The 20,484-nt window shown below is 48.1% G+C and overlaps 1 protein-coding gene across 2 annotated transcripts in view; it reads right to left on the bottom strand.

Moving 5' to 3' along the window:
• LOC139265334 (jerky protein homolog) overlaps positions 1–18,757 on the bottom strand; it is a 44,336-nt gene extending 25,579 nt beyond the window's left edge. Inside the window, exon 1 of one of the 2 annotated variants that reach the window (XM_070882302.1) lies at positions 18,523–18,757. The gene's annotated coding sequence lies outside the window, so the exon portion shown is untranslated. Of the gene's footprint in view, positions 1–5,196; positions 5,348–18,522 lie in introns of those variants that run through there. The other variant, XM_070882303.1, reaches the window with a different exon arrangement.
• Positions 18,758–20,484: the final 1,727 nt, after the last annotated feature.

Raw genomic sequence — 20,484 nt, 5'->3', positions numbered from 1 at the left:
AGGTACATAGGAACACCATCACCTCCAATATCCCCTCCAAGTCACACACTATCCTGACATTAACATATATCACTGTTTCTTCATCGTTGCTGGGTCAAAATCCTAGAAATCCCTTTTTAACAGCATTATAGAAGCATCTTCATCACATGGAATGTAGCTGTTCAAGGAGAAGGCCCATAAACACAAGAATGAACTTTAAAAATATTCCTGGGATTTGATTGTTTAGAATCCCTCAGGTGCCAGCTTTGGCTCAGATGTAGCACTTGCCTCCTCTGAATCAGAAAGTTGTGGATTTCTAGAGATTTGAGCACATAATTTAGGCCGACACTGCAGCGCGGTAATGAGGAGTGCTGCATTTCTGGAGGTGCCATCTTGCGGATGAGACGTTAAATGAGGCCCCACCTGCCCTCTCAGGTGGACATAAAAGATCCTATTAAGACAAAGGTAATTGATCCCAGAAAATTATCTGCTTGAGATTAATTTTTACTTTAACTTTCATCTTTGATCTGTTAAGCACCTCAGGCTGCTCCCATCAAAGTGTCAGTCTCACTTTAGTTCCTAATAACATAGATGCCAACTGTCTGACTTTGGCATAGACTGTCCATGCCTTTCTTACCTCGAGACTTGACTATTCCTGTCATGTATTCAACCAGCATTGTAACCCATGTATAAACTGACCTAAGTTGTACACCGTGAGAACACTGACCACTAGGTGGGAGACACTCCTAACCTGGACCTTCAGGTATAAAAGGGGAAGCTCCACCCACCTTCATCACTTGAGTGCTAAGGAATAAAGGACAGGTCACAGACTGATCTTCTCTCAAGCATGGGCCTCGTGTACATTTATACTGTGTAGTAAGGACGTATCAATGGCGACAAGAAATTGGGATTTAAACCACGCGAGCATGGCCACTAGCAGAACAGACGAGAGGTACTGTGTTAAGGAATGGTTGGGACAGAGATTCAACATTGTTAAAGCAGCACACAGTTCTCCAGGCAGACAAGGGCAGTCAGGCATGCCCCAACATGTAGTCGAACCCAGAGGGGGAGTTCGACAGAGACAATGGCAAGCTGAACAGCGATTCACGCCATTGCAAGGGACAATGCGGCCAGTAATGGGGCCATCAACACCTGTTTATGGTGCACTCAAGGACAATAACAGGGGCAGTCAGGGACGATCGACTGGCAAGGGACCTTTTGTTTCAAACCGCAACTCATGCTGGAGGCGTGGAGGCATACATTCAGCCGGAGTTTACAGAGATGAGTAAATACCGGCAGAAATTGCAGAAATGGACACTGGGGGAAATCGCTGGAAACTGAAGTTCAGCGAGTTCATGTGGAGCACGTATACAGTTCATACACCAGGACGCCACCGATAATGATGAAAGTGCTCCTCAATGGCATCCCAGTATCAATGGAGTTAGACACGGGTGCCAGCCAGTCCCTGATGGGTATCATACAGTTCGAAAAGTTGTGGGCATCCAAGGCCAGGAGGCCAAAATTATCGCCGATTGACGCACAGCTACGGACTTACACAAAGCAGATAATTCTGGTGCTAGGCAGCGCCACGGTAGTCGCGACCCACAAAGATTCGGAGAACAGGTTGCCACTCTGGATTGTCCCAGGGGACGGTCCCGCACGACTGGGGAGGAGTTGGTTTGCTGTCATGAACTGGAAATGGGGCGATGTCAATGCAATTTCCTCTGTGGAGCGAGGTGCTCACAGGTCCTGGACAAATTTGACTCATTATTTCAACCCGGCATTGCCACTTTCATGGGGGCCAAGTTACTGATTCACATAAACCCAGACGCCAGACCAGTACACCACAACGCCAGAGCGGTGCCGTACGTGATGTGGGAAAAGATAGAATGCGAATTGGACCGCCTGCTGAGGGAAGGCATCATCTCGCCAGTCGAATTCAGTGACTGGGCGAGCCGGATCATGCTGGTGCTCAAGGCGGCTGGGTCGGTCAGGATATGTGGCGATTACAAGGCCACCATCAATCGGGTGTCACTCCAAGACCAGTACCCGCTACGGAGAGTGGAGGACCTCTTTGCGACACTATCCGGTGGCAAACTTTTTTCAAAATTGGACCTGACCTCAGCTTACATGACCCAGGAGCTGGCGAGTGAGTCAAAGAAGCTGACCACCATCACGACACACAAGGGGTTGTTTGAGTATAACAGATGTCTGTTCGGGATTCGTTTGGCCGCCGCGATCTTTCAGCGAAATATGGAAAGCCTCCTCAAGTTGATTACAAGGACGGTGGTTTTTCAAGACGACATCCTCATCACGGGTCGCGATACTGAAGAACACCTCCACAACCTGGAGGGGCTGCTACGCAGACTGGACCGGGTAGGGCTGCGACTGAAAAAGGCGAAGTGCGTCTTCTTAGCTGCAGAGGTAGAATTCCTGTGGAGGAGGGTAGCAGCAGATGGGATCAGACCCACTGCATCCAAAACGGAAGCGATCCATAGAGCACCCAGACTCCGTAACACGCCGGAGCTGTGTTTGTTCCTGGGGCTCCGGAACTATTTTGGTAACTTTCTTCCCAAATGGAGCATGCTGTTAGAGCCGCTATATGTGCTCCTACACAAAGGTCGCGATTAGGTCTGGGAGGACAGCCAGAAAAGGGCTTTTGATAGAGCACGCAACTTGTTATGCTCCAACAAACTGTTAATGTTATATGACCCGTGTAAGAAACTTGTTCTAACGTGCGATGCTTCATCCTATGGGGTTGGGTGGGTGTTGCAGCATGTGAATGCCAATGGTCAGTTACTGCCGGTATCTGATGCCTCCAGAAGTCTGTCCCAGGCAGAAAGGGGCTACGGGATGGTAGAAAAGGAAGCGCTTGCATGTGTATATGCAGTAAAAAAAATGCACCAGTACCTGTTTGGCAGGAAATTTGAGCTGGAGACAGATCACAAACCTCTAATGTCCCTTTTGGCCAACAACAAGGCCATGAATGCGAAAGCATCGGCCCGCATACAGAGGTGGACACTTACGTTAGCCGCCTATGACTACACAATTCGGCACAGACCGGGCACTGAAAACTGTGCCGATGCACTCAGCAGGCTCGCACTAGCCACGACCGAGGGGGCAACTGAGCATGATGCTGAGATGGTCATGGCTGTTGAAACTTTCGAAAGCGAAGGCTCACCTGTCAGATTAAAGTCTGGACAAATAAAGACCCGCTACTGTCATTAGCTAAGAAATGTGACTTGAATGGGGACTGGGCAGCCACGTACGGGACATGCCCTGTGGAATTTAAACCGTTTCATAGGCGCAAGGATAAACTTTCTATTCAGGCCGATTACCTACTGTGGGGAAACCGAGTAGTCATGCCCCAGATGGGCAGAGAGGTATTTATCAGAGAACATCACAATGAGCACCCGGGCATTGTCATGATGAAGGCAATTGCCAAGTTACACGTTTGGTGGGCAGGGGTAGATGCAGACCTGGGACTTTGTGTTCGCAGGTGCAACACGTGTGCCCAGCTGGGCAATGTGCCCAGTGAAGCCCCTCTTAGCCTCTGGTCCTGGCCCACCAAGCCATGGTCACGCATCCATGTGGACTATGCAGGTCCTTTCATGGGAAAAATGTTTTTGGTTGTAGTCGACGCCTACTCCAAATGGATTGAGTGTGCCATTTTAAAATCAAGCACATCCTCTGCCATGGTAGAAAGTCTACGGGCAATGTTCGCTGCCCATGCTCTACCGGATGTCTTGGTCAGCGACAATGGCCTGTGCTTCACAAGCACTGAATTCCAGGACTTCATGGCAGGCAATGGAATCAACCATGTCAGAACAGCACCGTTCAAGCCGGCCTCAAACGGCCAGGTGGAACAAGCAGTGCAGATAATCAAACAGGGGATGCTCAGAATCCAAGGGGGGGGTACCCTACAAAGCCGCTTATCACGCCTCCTGTTGGCCAATAGATCCCGACCACACTCGCTCACAGGGGTTCCACCCACAGAGCTGCTAATGAAAAGGATGCTCAAAACCAGGTTATTCCTTATACGCCCTGCTATGAAAGAAATTGTTGAGAGTAGGCATCAGTCACAATGTGACGACCATGACAGGAATGCGAGGGCACGATGTATTGATGTCAATGACCCTGTTTCTGTCCTTAATTACGCTGCAGGGCCCAAATGGCTTGCAGGCACCGTGAGTGCCAAAGAGGGGAATAGAGTTTTGGTAGTTAAACTTACCAATGGACAAATCTGCCGCAAACACGTGGATCAAACTAAAAGGAGGTTCAGCAACCCCATAGAAGAAGCAGAGGAAGAACACGACGTAGAGTTTACTCCACCGCAGGTGACCGAACTCTAACTTGTAACATGTAAAAATCACAAACATTTGGCTGTTCTTCATCCAAATGTATTACTCCTGATCGTAAACTGTTTTTGCCAGTTCTTTCCCTTTGAGCCAGATCTCTTTCCAACTTCCACTCCTGTACCCAAGCATTTCAGTTTCATAAGCACTCAACTTTACTTCAGGCAGCTCAAACTGACTGATCTAATTTCCCCACACAAATGCAATCAATGTAGGACTGGCAAAGCTGACTGTCCTCACAAAAGGTGGTCAGTTAGCAGCTGTAAAGGCAGGGTCGTCCATTGTGAAAGGCTATCCTTTGCAGATACAATTGGCACAGAAAAGATGTCTAATCTGCACTTTCAATACTCAAATGGATTAATGAATAGCCAAATTGTGATCAGACTCTACTTTAGAGAAAAGAACCTCAGTGAAAGGAAAATCTAGCCACTCAACAATTTTTGAAAAACATGTGACTGATTTTTAAGGTACTCACTGTATTCACAAGGAATTGAAATTCACTAAGTACAGCATAAATCTATACACTTGAGATTCAGAAAAATACTACAATTTTCTCTGCAGTGCCAAAGTTATGGAGCATGTCATTATCTTTTAACTGAGGATCAACTAAAGCCATACACATATTGCTTTTCAAGTGTTTGGAGACATGATTTTAGCAGGTGATTTGCAGTGCTGATTGGAGTCAGAAGCTGCTCAACGATTGAAAGCAATTCTGAGCTGGGACTAGAGCGGATGCACAGTGATCCATTCCACTTAGGATACCCAAGAGTTACCAAGAAAAGAAACAACATGGCCGATTTTAATATTAGCCACCCAGTGCAAACCTAGAGGGTAGGCAGACAAAATAGACTGGCTGACTTACCCACTGATGTCCCACCTGGGTTCTGCTGTCTTCCCTTTTAACCACCTCTTCTGAGCAGGCAGCAAAGGCACCTACCAAAAAGTAGACAGGATCCTTCTTTAAACATACAGGTCAGGGTCTGATGATGTGAGACCAGGAGGAGCAGGATGGTTTCCCATTCACTTCTCGCCCGTGAATAAGGCCCAGCAATTAAAATCTCCATGGCCTCATTCTGTCGCAAGTGGGCGGGAAACTCACTGAAACTAATGGATTCCATTGGCTGTTAAAATCCCCCAAATGTTTTATTTTGTTTGTCCTTAAGTTGAGTTACAGTACTTGGTGCAGATTTAAACTTTTTCTATTCTTTGCACTGTCAATGGACTCTCATCTGTCAATTGCAATAAAGCTTTTTTTTAAAGAAAAAATATATATTTTTCAAATTACTTTATAAAACTGACCTGACCTTTGGGACTTCATTCATTTTGTAATTTGTATCAATTTATGAGAAAACAGAGAGAGAAAAAACAAAAATTGCAAAATATATAACACTTGCTTTTACTAATATTGCACACCTGGCATCTGCTGAAATGCTGTACATGTGCAGAAGAAGTGAACTTCAAAGCATAAAATGATGAGTTTAACCCACTCGGATTAGCAGCTTTCATGTCTCCTGCACAAACAACTTGAACACGGGCAGAAACAACAACAACAAAAACTTGTGTTTTTATTGCACCTTTAACGTCCCAAGGAGCTTCACAGGACATGATCTTAAGGGGCACAATGGACATGATCTTCACCCCGCGATAAATTCAAGAGAAATGCAGGGAACAACACCACCCTCTGTACATGGCCTTCTTTGACCTGACAAAGGCCTTTGATACTATCAACCGTAAGGGATTATGGAGCGTCCTCTTCAAATTCGGCTGTCCTCAAAAGTTTGTCACTATTCTCCGCTTGCTTCATGATAACATGCAAGCCGTGATCCTGACCAACGGATCCACTACAGACACAATTCATGAACGAACCGGAGTGAAGCAAGGCTGTGTCAATGCACCGACGCTCTTCTCGATCTTCTTTGCTGCAATAATCCATCTCACCCTCAGTAAGCTTCCTGCTGGAGTGAAGATAATCTTTTGAACAAACGGGAAACTCTGTCACCTTCAGACCAGATCCAAGGTCGTGCCATCCTCTGACATCGAATTACAATATGCAGATGACGCTTGCGTCCGTATTCACTCGGAGGACGAACTCCAAACCGTTGTCAGCATCTTCACCGTAGCGTACGAGAGCATGGGCCTCACACTAAACATCCGTAAAGTAAAGGTGCTCTATCAACCTGCCCCCGTCACACAGCACTACCCCCCGATTATCAAAATCCATGATGAGACCTTGGACAATGTGGACCATTTTCCATATCTCGGGACAACAAGGGCAGATGCCGATGACAAGGTCCAACACTGCCTTCAGTGTGCCAGCGCAGTCTTTGGTTGCCTAAGGAAGAGAGTGTTTGAAACCGGCACAAAGCTCAAGGTATACAGAGCACTAGTGATACCTGCCCTCATATATGCTTCTGAGACATGGACTATATACAGCAAGCACATCAAAACACTGGAGAAGTACCACTATCGCTGCCTCCAGAAGATCCTGCAAATCCATTGGCAGTGTAGGTACACCAACGTCAGTGTTCTCGCCCAGGCCACATCATCTGCATGCCCGATATGAGACTCCCAAAACAAGCGTTCTACTCGGAGCTCTGACATGGCAAACGAGCCCCAGGTGGGCAGAGGAAATGCTTCAAGGACACCCTCAAGGCCTCCTTGAAGAAGTTTAACATCCCCACCAACACCTGGGAATCGCTGGGGCAAGATTACTCAAAGTGGAAGAGAATAATCCAGGAAGGCGCCGAACAACTCGGGTCTCTTCACCAGGAGCAAGCGGAGAACAAGTGCAAACGGTAAAAGGAGCACAGGACAATCCAAGCACTTCAACAAACCGGCACTTCAAACAACGTACTTTCAACCACTGCCTGCCCAACATGCGACAGAGATTGTAGTTCCCGCATCAGACTTATCCGTCATCTGAGAACTCATTTTTAATGTGGAAGCAAGTAATTCTCAATTCCAAGGGACTGCCTAAGAAGAATGCGATAAATATTTGACACCAAGCCACATAAGTAGAAATTAGCACAGGTGACCAAAAGCTTGGTCAAAGAGGTAGGTTTTAAGGAGCGTCTTGAAGGAGGAAAGAGAAGTAGAGAGGCGGAGAGGTTTAGGCAGGGAGTTCCAGAGCTTGGGGCCTAGGCAACAATGGTTGAGCGATTATAATCAGGAATGCTCAAGAGGGCAGAATTAGAGGAGTGTAGATATCTTGGGGGTGGAGGGGAGGAGATTACAGAGCTAGGGAGTGGTGAGACCATGGAGCAATTTCAAAACAAGGATGAGAATTTTGAAATTGAGGCGTTGCTTAACCAGAAGTCAATGTAGGTCAGCGAGCACAGAGATGATGGGTGAGTGGGACTTGGTGCGAGTTATGACACAGGCAGCTATGTTTTGGATCACCTCTAGTTTATGTAGGGTAGAATGTGGGAGGCCAGCCAGGAGTATATTGGAATTGATACGTCCTTACTACACAGTATAAATGCACACGAGGCCCATGCTTGAGAGAAGGTCAGTCTGTGACCTGTCCTTTATTCCTTAGCACTCAAGTGATGAAGGTGGGTGGAGCTTCCCCTTTTATACCTGAAGGTCCAGGTTAGGAGTGTCTCCCACCTAGTGGTCAGTGTTCTCATGGTGTACAACTTAGATTAGTTTATACATGGGTTACAATGCTGGTTGAATACATGACATCACCTCTCCCCACAAAGTCTTATTGGGATCACAGGTTGAGTCTCTCTGGTGGTTTACGCTCCCTTGTAGAGCGCCTGAGTTGGGGCTCCGGTTGTTGGGCGCTGACCTGAGTGTCTGCTGTTTGCAGTGCCTCAGGCCTGTCCGGACTGCCCACAGTGACTGGGCTCTCCTCCCTTTGGTTCCGGTGTTCGGTCACCTGTGGTGGAGTGAACTCTATATCGTGTTCTTCCTCTGCTTCTTCTATGGGGTTGCTGAACCTCCTTTTTGTTTGATCCACATGTTTGCGGCAGATTTGTCCATTGGTAAGTTTAACTACTAGAATCCTATTTCCCTCTTTGGCAACCACAGTGCCTGTGAGCCATTTGGGCCCTGCAGCGTAGTTGAGGACAACAACAGGATCATTTACATTAATACATCGCGCCCTCGCATTCCTGTCATGGTAGTGATATTGTGACTGGCGCCTGCTCTCGACAATTTCTTTCATGGTGGGGTGTATAAGGGATAATCGGGTTTTGAGCGTCCTTTTCATTAGTAGCTCTGCGGGTGGAACCCCTGTGAGCGAGTGTGGTCGAGATCTATAGGCCAACAGGAGGCGTGATAAGCGGGATTGTAGGGAACCCCCTTGGAATCTGAGCATCCCCTGTTTGATTATCTGCACTGCTCGTTCTACCTGGACGTTTGAGGCCGGCTTGAACGATGCTGTTCTAACATGGTTAATTCCATTGCCTGCCATGAAGTCCTGGAATTCAGTGCTTGTGAAGCGCGGGCCATTGTCGCTGACCAAGATGTCCGGTAGACCGTGGGCGGCGAACATTGCCCGTAGACTTTTTACCGTGGCAGAGGATGTGCTTGAATTTAAAATGTCACACTCGATCCATTTGGAGTAGGCGTCTACTACAACCAAAAACATTTTCCCCATGAAAGGACCTGCGTAGTCCACATGGATGCGTGACCAAGGCTTGGTGGGCCATGGCCAGGGGCTAAGGGGGGCTTCCCTGGGCGCATGGCCCAGCTGGGCACACGTGTTGCACCTGCGAACACAAAGTTCCAGATCTGCGTCTATCCCTGGCCACCAAACGTGTGACCTGGCAATTGCCTTCATCGTGACAATGCCCGGGTGCCCATTGTGGAGTTCTCTGATGAACACCTCTCTGCCCATCTGGGGCATGACTACGCGGTTTCCCCACAGTAGGCAATCGGCCTGAATTGAGAGTTCATCCTTGCGCCTGTGAAATGGTTTAAATTCCTCAGGGCATGCCCTGTATGTGGCTGCCCAGTCCCCATTCAGGACACATTTCTTGACTAGAGACAATAGCGGGTCTCTGTTTGTCCAGACTTTAATCTGACGGGCTGTCACGGGTGAGCCTTCGCTTCCGAAAGCTTCAACAGCCATGACCATCTCAGCAGCATGCTCGTTAACCCCCTCAGTGGTGGCTAGCGGGAGCCTGCTGAGTGCATCAGCGCAGTTTTCAGTGCCCGGTCTGTGCCGAATTTTGTAGTCATAGGCAGCTAACGTGAGTGCCCACCTCTGTATGCGGGCCGATGCATTTGCATTTATGGCCTTGTTGTCAGCCAAAAGAGACGTTAGGGGTTTGTGATCTGTCTCCAGCTCAAATTTCCTGCCAAACAGGTACTGGTGCATTTTCTTTACCGCATATACACATGCGAGCGCCTCCTTTTCTACCATCCCGTAGCCCCTTTCTGCCTGGGACAGACTCCTGGAGGCATAAGCTACCAGCTGTAACTGACCCTTGGCATTGACATGCTGCAACACACACCCGACACCATAGGACGACGCATCGCACGTTAACACAAGTTTCTTACATGGGTCATATAGCGTTAACAGATTGTTGGAACATAACAAATTGCGTGCTCTATTAAAAGCCCTTTCCTGGCTGTCCCCCCAGACCCATTCGCGACCTTTGCGTAGGAGCACGTGTAGCGGCTCTAGCAGCGTGCTCAATATGGGAAGAAAGTTACCAAAATAGTTCAGGAGCCCCAGGAACGAACGCAGCTCCGTCGTGTTACGGGGTCTGGGTGTTCTCTGGATCGCTTCCGTCTTGGATGCAGTAGGGCTGATCCCGCCTGGTCGCAGACCTACCCGGTCCAGTCTGCGTAGCACCTCCTCCAGGTTGTGGAGGTGTTCTTCAGTATCGTAACCTGTAATGAGGATGTCGTCCTGAAAAACCACCGTTCCTGGAATTGACTTGAGGAGGCTTTCCATATTTCGTTGGAAGATCGCGGTGGCCGAGCGAATCCCGAACGGACATCTGTTGTACTCAAACAACCCCTTGCGTGTCGTGATGGTGGTCAGCTTCTTCGACTCACTTGCCAGCTCCTGGGTCATGTAAGCTGAGGTCAGGTCCAATTTTGAAAAAGGTTTGCCACCGGAAAGCGTCGCAAAGAGGTCCTCCGCTCTCGGTAGCGGGTACTGGTCTTGGAGTGACACCCGATTGATGGTGGCCTTGTAATCGCCACATATCCTGACCGACCCAGCCGCCTTGAGCACCGACACGATTGGGCTCGCCCAGTCACTGAATTCGACTGGCGAGATGATGCCTTCCCTCAGCAGGCGGTCCAATTCGCATTCTATCTTTTCCCACATCACGTACGGCACCGCACTGCTGTTGTGGCGTACTGGCCTGGTGTCCGGGTTTATGTGAATCACTACCTTGGCCCCCATGAAAGTGCCAATGCCAGGTTGAAATAATGAGTCAAATTTGTCCAGGATCTGTGAGCATGATACTCGCTCCACAGAAGAAATTGCATTGCCATTGCCCCATTTCCAGTTCATGACAGCAAGCCAACTCCTCTCCAGTAGTGCGGCACTGTTCCCCGGGACAACCCAGAGTGGCAACCTGTTCTCCGAATCTTTGTGGGTCACGACTACCGTGGCGCTGCCTAGCACCGGAATGATCTCCTTTGTATATGTCCGTAGCTGTGCGTCAATCGGCAATAATTTTGGCCTCCTGGCCTTGGACACCCACAACCTTTCGAGCTGTTTGATACTCATCAGGGATTGGCTGGCCCCCATGCCTAGCTCCATTAATACTGGAATGCCATTGAAGAGCACTTTCATCATTATCGGTGGCATCCTGGTGTATGAACTGTATATGTGCTCCACATGAACTCACTGAACTTCAGCTTCCAGCGATTTCCCCCAGTATTCATTTGGCCTCGTAGGGCTTACATCGGGCCCGTCATCCTCGTACATCAACCTGGCTGCAGGCTTCCTGCACATACGCGCTAAGTGACCGCTGACGTTGCAGTTTCTGCAGGTATATTGCTGATACCTGCAAGCTCTGGCTGGGTTTTTGCCTCCACACCTCCAGCATGAGCTGGAGGCCCCGTTGTTGGAAACAAAAGGTCCATTACCAGTCGATTGTCTCTGCCTGTCTCTGTAACTGTCCTTAAGCGCACCATTACTGGCCGCATTGTCCATTGCGATGGCATGAATCGCCGTTCAGCTAGCCATTGTCTCTGTTGAATTCTTCTTCTGGGTTCGACTACATGCTGGGGCATGTCCGATTGCCCTTGCCTGCCTAGAGAAATGTGTGCCACATTAACAATGTTGGCTCCTCGGTCGTTTGCTGCATTTGAGCCAAGATTTTTGCCATACATCATTCTGGTCTCTTACTCCCCTGAGATAAATGTCTGAGCTATCAGAGCTGCCGCTTCCAAGGTCAAGTCTTTGGTTTCAATCAGTTTCCTGAAAACCCCAGCATGCCCGGTGCCCTCAATAAAAAAGTCTCGCAGCATCTCCGCTGTGCATGCATTTGTGAACTTACATAGGCTCGCCAGTCACCGGAGATCTGCCACGAAGTCTGGAACACTTTGCCCTTCTTTCCGCCGGTGCATGTAAAACCGGTGCCATGTGCATGCTGCTCACCAGTTTAAGGTTTTTCCCGATCAATTTACTGAGCTCTTCGAACGTCTTGTCCACCGGCTTCTCTGGTGCTAGAAGGTCCTTCATCAGGGAGTACGTTCTGGATCCACAAACAGTCAAGAGATGAGCCCTGCTTTTGTCAGCCAAATCCTGTCCCAACCATTCCTTAGTGACAAAACTTTGCTGTAGTCTCTCAATAAAGTCGCCCCAATCATCACCAACACATTACCTCTCTTCTGTGCTGCTAGTGGCCATGCTCGCGTGGTTTAAATCCCAGTTTCTCGTCGCCCATGATATGTCCTTACTTTACAGTCTAAATGCACTCGAGGCCCATACTTGAGAGAAGATCACTCTGTGACCAGTTACCTTTATTCCCAAGACCTCAAGTGATGAAGGTGGGTGGAGCTTCCCCTTTTATACCTGAAAGTCCCGGTTAGGAGTGTCTCCCACAAGTTCACCGCCTTGTGGTCAGTGTTCTCAAGGTGTACAACTTAGGTCAGCTTATACATGGGTTACACTGATAGTTGAATACATGGCAGGCGCTACGAGTGCTGACTTGAGTCCAAAAGGGCATCCGCGCTGTGCGCGCACTTCTGGTGTGGGCTGCACAGGATGCCTTTTTGGTGAGGTCATTAGCACAGGCTCTGGGAACGAACACTGGAAGTATGCAGAGTACGCAGATCGTGACATCAATCAGCGTGCAACGCTGATTTGACGCCAGCCCTGCCATTTTCAACCTCAACACTGTAGCTAATGCTATCCCTTAAATGTGCACAGCTGAATATGTGTTCAACATCAGGTAGGACCCACCACCAGTGCTGTTTAAAGGGATAATCAACTGCTTTCAGGTTAGCTGCTGATTGATATCTACTGGCTCTTGGTGAGTTGTAGAAGTGTTCAGTGGTTTGTTATCTTATTTGCAGATGTTGAAATGTCCAGGGAGCGGGGTGGCAGGTTACTTCAAGGCTTCTGCTCAGACCAGTTGTTCCCAGACACGGGTGCAGTAGTTTGTATCCCGTTGGCCTGCAGCATGACAGGGAGAATGAGCAAAAGACAAACTGCTCGAAGAGAGAGGAGGAGGAGGGAGAAAAGTGCTCTCAGCAGGAGGCCTTATCTACTCACGATCTTCAGGAAGCAATTCTCCTACCTCAACCTCAGCGAGGAACAGTGCATGTGACGTCTCTGCTTCACTAAGGAAATGCTCACTGAAATCTGCCACCTGTTGCAGGCAGAACTGCAGCCTCAGAGCAGGACGAGGGCGGCGGGTGATTTTTCTAATATCTCCCAGTTTGCCATGCACTGTTCCATCAGGGAGGTCACTGAAGCTCTGTATGCAAAGAGAGGTGAATACATTTCATTCTTGCCAGAGAGAAGCAGGTGGAATCCTGAGAGGACATCAGGTTCGAGCTCCACAGAGCCCTTGCCACTTTCCCAGTGCGGTGCCTCGGCTATCCTAGTAATCTGTTGGAGGACAGATTGATGGACTGCTGTGACACCTTGAAAGCACTGGTAACCGCAGCAGACCCAACCATGATGGCAGCAGTCTGAGCTTGCATGACAGCAGTCCGAGCTTCCGCTACCACATCAGACGGTGGGTAACGTCTGCTTATGCTGCAATGGAAGTTGAAACGTCGGCCATCTGACTCTGCATCATGGTTGGGTCCACAAGTGTGCTAATGAAGTTGCCCATCTCTTCAATGCTGGAAAGGATAGGCTCCAAGCACTGCGCAAAGCCTTGTGCAAGTTTGATGCCGGTCTCCTCCATGCCCCTTGACGTTGTATTCAGGCTTTCTGGCAGGACTGCCAATGCACCAAGCATTTCATTGTGCATAACCATCAACCTTTTTCTGTAGGCTGCCCCATTGAGGTCCTCAACTGAGTCCACTGCAGCAGAACCTATATGTAATTGCGCCCTCCAGGGAGCTGGCATCTACGCTACCCTTCCCCCCTGCCTGGCTGCAGGCCACTTGTGCCCGGTGTCTCACCGCGTGCAGATCCCATATCTAACCTATTCTCTAAAGTACGGGAGTATCAGTATCTGAGCTGGTGCGTCTTCAGCATCACTTCCTTCTTCCTCTTGCAGTTCTTGCTCCTTCACCACAGCCTGGTCAGGTTGCAGTTCTTGGTTATCTGAATGGAGAAAGGGACAAGGGTAGGGTTGCATTGAGGTGAGGGGGGAAAGCAAGAGTTTCACGCTTACACCATCTGCAGCTTATAAATCAGAAGAGATTGTGGGATGAAGGGGAAGTAGGATGTGAGAAGGAGGATTAGGTATTGGATACCATCATCTTGGATTGTTTCAGGCCTGTCGCTGGCTATGGACTCAGCGATGGCTGCTCCAATAATCTCCAGTATCGTTTCCTCCAATGGTGGGAGGGGGCGGGTTAGTTCATGCAGGCACGCTTGTCTCCCTGCAGGTAGCCCTTGCTACCTCCAGTAATGAGCCAATTTATCCTACAAGAGAGAGGCAAGTCTGTCAATGAGTGTGGGTCAAAGTGCCTCTCATGGTTGAATAGCTAGCAGTATCTATAAGCTGTGAGATGTGGTTGTGAGGCTTGCAGCAGTGCTAAGTGTGTGAGGATAAGGTGAAGCTATGAATGTAAGGTATGAGGTAACTATAGGCCGGTTAGTTTAACATCTGTAGTGGGGAAAATGCCTGAAGCTATCATTAAGGAAGAAATAGCGGGACATCTAGATAGGAATAGTGCAATCAAGCAGACGCAACATGGATTTATGAAGGAGAAATCATGTTCAACTAATTTACTGGAATTCTTTGAGGATATAACGAGCATGGTGGATAGAGGTGTACTGATGGATGTGGTGTATTTAGATTTCCAAAAGGCATTCGATAAGGTGCCACACAAAAGGTTACTGCAGAAGATAAAGGTACGCGGAGTCAGAGGAAATGTATTAGCATGGATCGAGAATTGGCTGGCTAACAGAAAGCAGAGAGTCGGGATGAATGGGTCCTTTTTGGGTTGGAAATCGGTGGTTAGTGGTGTGCCACAGGGATCGGTGCTGGGACCACAACTGTTTACAATATACATAGATGACCTGGAAGAGGGGACAGAGTGTAGTGTAACAAAATTTGCAGATGACACAAAGATTAGTGGGAAAGCGGGTTGTGTAGAGGACACAGAGAGGCTGCTAAGAGATTTAGATAGGTTAAACGAATGGGCTAAGGTTTGGCAGATGGAATACAATGTCGGAAAATGTGAGGTCATCTACCTTGGGGAAAAAAAACAGTAAAAGGGAATATTATTTGAATGGGGAGAAATTACAATATGCTGCGGTGCAGAGGGACCTGGGGGTCCTTGTGCATGAAACCCAAAAAGTTAGTTTGCAGGTGCAGCAGGTAATCAGGAAGGCGAATGGAATGTTGGCCTTCATTGCGAGAGGGATGGAGTACAAAAGCAGTGAGGTCCTGCTGCAACTGTACAGGGTATTGGTGAGGCCGCACCTGGAGTACTGCATGCAGGTCCTCGGGGTTACACTGCTGGCATTGTCCGTGATGGCTATCTGCTCCCATTACATTCTTAGAGTTTATCTGGAGGGCCTTCTGGCCCCCTGTGTATACAGGACCTCTCTCCTCCTGTTCACGTCCTGCACCAAGGCCTCCAGGGCTGCCTCAAAGAATCTTGGAGCCCACTCTCTGCCCTGTTGTGCCATCAGTACATCTTCTGGTTGGTCACATTCTTCTCCCCAACCACTTCTAGCACCTGCTGCAACTAGAATGCACCTCCCCTTTAAGAGGTCCAGGCTGCCTTTAAGAGGTCCATGCTGCCTTTAAATGGTGCTCGCCTTGCACGAAGTTGGCCCCCTACTGAGGCGTGCAGCCACTCAACAGCGCATTCAGCGCTCGGCTGCATGTTGCTATTATTTAAATGAACAGGAAGCAAGACTTTTGCCTGCTGACTGCATCGGAAGGAACGGGCCTGGGATGATCGCTCAACAGATCCCCGTGCCTGTTTTCGGGCACTGTCCAATTTCTGGGCCGGAACCCTTATTGCTGAGTTCAGATAAACATCCCTGCTGCAAGATTTTGGAATTTTGCAGGACCACTTGTTGAACAGATTAGCTCATCGCATGAAATTCAAAGAAGCTGCAGAGGTGCAGTTTTCTCTGCAATGTATTTCATTTAAGATAGTGCTACATGATCAGGTTGCACAAGAACATTTCATCAACATGGGCATCACAGCCTGTGACATCTGGAGCCCTAACTACGATTTGAATTTGAATACACATGGGGTAGGTTTTGACTTTGTGCGATAGTGTAAAATGGGTGATAGCCAATCAGCAGCCCTGTTTTAACACCTCGCTGATAGCCTGCTAAATTTAACTAGAATCTTACAGCATGGAAGGAGCTCATTTGAGCCCATCATGTCCGTGCCGGCCATCAAGAGGCCAGCCTAATCGCACTTTCCAGCTCGAGGTCCGTAACCCTGCAGGTTACGGCACCTCAAGTGCACATCCAGATACTTTTTAAATGTGGTGAGGGTTTCTGCCTCTACCACCCTTTCAGGCAGTGAGTTCCAGACCCCCACAACCCTCTGCATGAAAAAATTTCCACTCAAATCCCCTCTAGAACATCTACCAACCACACTAAATCTATGCCCCCATGTTGTTGACCCCTCTGCTAAGGGAAATACGCCCTTTCTATCCACTATATCTCGGCCCCTCATAAACTTACACACCCAAAGAGGTCTCCCTTCAGCCTCCTCCACTCCAAGGAAAACAAACCCAGCCCATCCAATCTGTCTTCATAGCTAAGATTCTCCACTCCCGGCAACATCCCCGCAAATCTCCTCTGTACCCTCTCCAGTGCAATCATGTCCCTCCTGTAATGCCGCGACCAGAACTGCATGCAGCACTCCAGCTGTGGCCCAACCAGTGCTCTACACAATTCAAACATAACCCCCCCTGCTCTTGTATTCTATGCGTAATGTTGTAATGAGATAGGGTTAATTAATGATCTCATATTAAAGGATCCTCTAGGGAAGAGTAATCATAGCATGTTAGAATTTCAAATTTAGTTTGAGGGCGAGAAACTTGGTTCACAAACTTGTGCCCTGAACTTAAATAAAGCAATTACAAAGGTATGAAGACAGAGTTGGCTGAAGTGGACTGGGAAAATAGATTAAAGGGTAAGACGGTGGATAAACAGTGGCAGACATTTAAGGAGATATTTCATAACTCTCAGCAAAAATATATTCCAGTGAAAAAGAAAGACTCAGAGAAGGACAAACCATCTGTGGCTAACTAAGGAAGTTAAGGATGGTATCAAATTGAAAACAAAGGCATAAAATGTTGCAAAGATTGGTGGGAGGCCAGAGGATTGGGAAATTTTTAGAAACCAGCAAAGGGCTACTAAAAAAATAATAAAAAGATAGATTATGAGTGTAAATTAGCAAGAAATATAAAAACAGGCAGTAAAAGCTTCCACAGGTATACAAAAAGAGAGTACTAAAGTAAACGTGGGTCCTTTAGAGGATGAGACTGGGGAATTAATAATGGGAAACCGGGAAATGGCAGAGATGAGGCCGGGCCCTCAAAATGACAGTGACTACTTTACCAGCAGAATGGGCATCTGGTCACTAGTTAAAATTGACCCCAATTACTGTTTGCCTGTAATACTTGTCATTCTTTCAATGTTGTGTTAATTTAACTGACGTACACGTATTTGCGTGTGCGGTGATTTGTATTGTAAATATATGAGCTCTATCAGATGTTCAGGCTTAAGGACGAATAATGTGCATGAAATTGAACTTTGCCATGGGTGAAAATCTGGTGGATCAGTCGCTTATTATATATCCCATCCAATTTTCCTTTCTATTGGTAAATTGGGTTGGGTGTAACAGGCTGCTGATCTACCGTTTGAGCCCCGCTAAAACTGAATTTCATCAGGAGTCTTATTGTACTTTCTTGGATCCAAGTCTACAATCCATTTTATATTTCTTGAGCTACAAAATATTCCAAGTACAAATTTTAAATAAACAAGCGATAAAATAAAAGGTTGGCTTCTTCGTATATTGTTCAGTCAATATTTTAATGACTATGCAGGTCTGGATCACCTCTCCCCAGAGTACTTTTTTTTATGACCATTTTGAAAACAGCAAATGACTCAACAATATAGAGAAACTATTAAGATAAAGCAGTAATGGGTTGCTATCTCACAATAGTTTTATTACTTTTAATTTAAATTAAAGGAGATTGCATGCTAAATTAGTACATTTTCAGGATGAACCACTGGAGTCAGTTAACTGAGTTGCTGACACAGTTAAAAATCCTGTTTGTATGGATAATGTTTAGGCCTTTTATAAGCCATAACTCTTTTATTTACCAGATGCAAACATGCAAGATTGTGTGGTGCTGTCTCCAGACCCACACAATATAATTGAATCCAAGGATAACCATATTTTCTAAACTGGGGAGCACAGCAAAGTATCCAGGATGGAAAATGTAGGTTGTGCAGTGTAGCGTTGCACATATACACTGCAAATGCAAAACAAATGTGCATATAATTACCGCAGTTGTAACGTCACACTATTGAAGTACATTCAGACACCATTTATAAATAATACAATAACACTGTTCAGGGGGGTCAGTTTTTCATACCCAATGGCTGCACTGCTGCAGGCTCTTGCTGACACCTGTCGTTTTGTCTCCGCTGAGCTCAAGCATCACTCACTGCTTTTTTTTCCAAAATAAACACATCATATTTTAACAAAATCATTGGGCGTAACCATCACCGACCGGCCAACCAATTGGCTTCCAAATTGCAACCATTTCGAATATGGCGGGGGAGCATAGGAGGTGATAAAATTAGAAGCCCGCCGACCAATTGACTCGCGACTGCCTGCAATTCAAACTGGTACATCCCATAATGAAAGGAGAGGGGAGAAACGTGGGGGTTTGGTAGTTGAACGAAGCTGGGTTGGGAGCGCAGCCGAACTCTCTGGCAGCGCGTGCCGCCCCCTTTGGTGCTCGATTGAAGTTGATGCTAACCAATAGACCATACCTTACACTGCCGAGCTCGCCTCAGGGCTGGCTTTCTGATCAGTTGCCGCTTACGGTGGCAGTGGTTGGCAGGGGGGAGGAACTGTGTAACCAATTTAGGGTGAATGATACAGTGTATGTGTGCATCTAACACACTGTGACACCCACCTGCTGTTTGGTCTGAGATTCAGAGCTCCACCCTCTGTGTGAAGGAGGCTGCCGGGGCTGGAGCCAACCGTTTGCTCAGTTCAATCCTGTAGTGTCCCTGCACCTTACTACAAACTCACACGAGGCATGGATATATCAGACAGGGTCACTCTGTGACCTTCACTTTTATTGCCAGGACCAAGGAGTGCTGACCCTGGGTGGGACCTCCCCTTTTATACCTGGAAACCCAGGTGAGGAGTGTCTTCCGCAAGTTCACCCCCTGTGGTCAGGGTGTGCATTTCTATGGTACAGGTACAGTGTGCATGAGTTACAGTTACATGACTATATCATTGCAAGATGGTTAAATACATGACATCACCTCCCCCCTTAAGTCTTTTTGTTTTCGAGGTTAAGTCTGTCAGGTGGTCGACGCTCTCTCATAGAGCGCCGCAATTGTGGCTCTGGTGGCTGAGCCTCAGCACACATCTCTGTCATTTGAGGTGATTCCGGCCTGTCCGGGCTGGCCGCAGGGACTGTGCATGCTGAGAGCTGTATTTGTTGCTCGTCCGCTGGCAGTGGTGTGGGTGCCATCTCATGCTCTTCTTCAGGTTCCTCCGTGTCTATGCTGAACCTTTTCTTTACTTGGTCCAAGTGTTTGCGGCATATCTGCCCATTGTTTAGTCGGACCACCATGACTCTATTTCCTTCTTTGCCAGTTACTGTGCCCTCAAGCCACTTGGGTCCCAAAGCATGGTTAAGAACAAATACCGGGTCATCTATTTCTATACACCTCCCCCTTGAGTTTCGATCATGGAGCTTGGTTTGGGACTGGCGCTTGCCCTCAACAATGTCTGCCAGGGCTGGGTGAATGAGGGACAGCCGCGTCTTTAGCGTGCATTTCATGAGGAGTTCCGCTGGCAGGACTCCCGTGAGCGAGTGCGGGTGGGATCTGTAGGCCAGCAGGAGGCGCTATCGGCGGTACTGAAGGGAGGGTCTTTGGATGCGTAGCAATGTCCTGTTTTATGACTTGGACCGCCCGTTCCGCCTGGTCATTGGAAGCCGGCTTGAACGGCGCTGTCCGGACGTGCTTGACACCATTGCCCGACATAAACCCCTGGAATTCATGGCTGGTGAAACACGGGCCATTGTCGCTAACCAGGATGTCCGGCAAGCCATGGGTCGCGAAAACAGTACGCAGACTCTCCACAGTGATGGATGTCGTGCACGAGTTCAATATGATGCACTCGATCCACTTCGAATATGCATCGACAATGATCAGGAACATTTTCCCCATGAATGGGCCCGCATAGTCTAGGTGAATACGTGACCATGGTCTGGTGGGCCAGGGCCATGGGCTGAGTGGGGCCTCCCTGAGGGCATTGCCCAGCTGGGCACACATCGTGCACCTGCGAACCCAGTGTTCCAGGTCTGACT

Source organism: Pristiophorus japonicus, chromosome 6, assembly GCF_044704955.1.
Source record: "Pristiophorus japonicus isolate sPriJap1 chromosome 6, sPriJap1.hap1, whole genome shotgun sequence".
NCBI lineage: Eukaryota > Metazoa > Chordata > Chondrichthyes > Pristiophoridae > Pristiophorus > Pristiophorus japonicus.
This window is presented reverse-complemented; position numbering and strand designations above follow the sequence as displayed.